Below are 1,731 nucleotides of genomic sequence, written 5' to 3'. Positions count from 1 at the left end.
GAATACTGAAGACCAGCCAAGCCATCCAGCCTCTTAACAATTACTGTCTTCTTGGACTTTATGTTGGTAGACAGCCATTGTTGGATTAGCAACTAGTCACCAGTTGGGCTACAGCCTGTAAGCCACTCTAACAAGACCCTTTCCAACCATATGTGTTATAAGATAAATATATTTTAAATAGATTTTACACATTATATGATAATGGCATTTTAAAACACCAGTAACAATAAATTTACTCTCTATCTAATATAATTTATTTCACAGTTTATAGTAGTAATGCTCACATAAGCTTGTGCGTTATCGTAATAGGACATAGGATATAGCTCAGTGGTGGAATGCAGGCTTAGTATCTATGAAGCTACGTGTTCAATTCCCAACCCTGAAAAACATAGAGTAAATAAAGATGTATAAATAATTACAATTCATTGTTATCATTGGCATTATTTTATTAATGTTAACAGGAAGTCCGAAGATAAAATAACCCTTAGGAATCATGATAAATAGATAAGTGAATGAAAGCCCTTCTAACTCGTACAAATTTTAGCATCTAGAATGACAGACGGTGAAATCGTGATCATTTGTTACCAAATGTGCTCTTTAGAGGCTTGTTTCTGTCTACCTATATACCATGTTATACAAACTCCCTGAAGAAGCATATCTAATGTGGAGAGTCAGGTTTTTTCCAACACCAAACAGAGAATAATACTTGTCTGTGTTCAGACAGTCTATCTGTAGCGTATTTTGATGTTCAGAGTTGGGGATCCCAAACTAAGACTGGTTAAACTGTAAGGTGAGCATACTAGTAATTGGACTGAAGCTACTTCTATTTTTTTTTTAACTTTTTATTAACTCTTTGTGAGTTTCACATGGACCCCAGTTCCACATATGTCCCCATTCCCCCATACCAGCCTTCCACCCTTACAACCTCTGCCAACAAACAAAATAAAAATCACACAAGCACACGAAAATAAATAAACAAAAGCAAAGCCTAGGCAATATCCCGTCTTGGAAACTGTAGTGTGTCACGGTGGACCCCACACCATACCCCTCTGTCCACACATCTTCATTTGCAAATGTTCATTGTAATGAGTCATTGGTCTGGTTCCAAGCCTCTGGCTTCTGTCACATCATCAATATCAGATCCTTACAGGAACTCTTCCTGGTTATCCTGAGGTCACGGAGACCCTGTAGCTTTGGATCAGCGGGACTGGCCCTTTCATTCACTCCGACATTTCACAGATGATGTAGATTTGGGGGTGGGCCAACTCAAAGCCCTGGATCTGGGTCTGGGTGGTAGCTGAACTGATCAGCCTGTTGACTCTCCCGCATCCACACCACCAAGGCAAGCTCTCCAGCACTGCTCCAGCTAGGTCAACCAGTGCTGACATCAACAGGAGGCAAGGCCAGCTCTCCAACGTCCATGCCCTCAGGACCAATTCACCAGCACCCAAGCCTCTAGAGCTAGCTCTATTTTGCTGCTCTGTCAAGGTGTGAGGCCCACTCTTCCAAGTGCTGCAACCTTAAGGGGTTGGAACAACTGCTCCACTCTCGGGACTGACTGGCTCATCCATGCCTTCAGCATCAGCCTTCATGCCTCCACTATGTTGCCCAAGTGAGGTACAGGGCTTGCTCTCCAGAGTGCTGCAGCTGACGAGGGGCAGGCCCAGCTCTCTTGCTCTCACAATCCCAGGGCCACTGGCTTTTCTGACAGCCAGAGGTGTATGGGGCAAG

The sequence above is a fragment of the Arvicanthis niloticus genome, chromosome 22 (genome assembly GCF_011762505.2).
Source record: "Arvicanthis niloticus isolate mArvNil1 chromosome 22, mArvNil1.pat.X, whole genome shotgun sequence".
In the NCBI taxonomy this organism is placed as follows: domain Eukaryota; kingdom Metazoa; phylum Chordata; class Mammalia; order Rodentia; family Muridae; genus Arvicanthis; species Arvicanthis niloticus.
The sequence above is the reverse complement of the archived record's forward strand: the minus strand, read 5'-3'. Positions refer to the sequence as shown.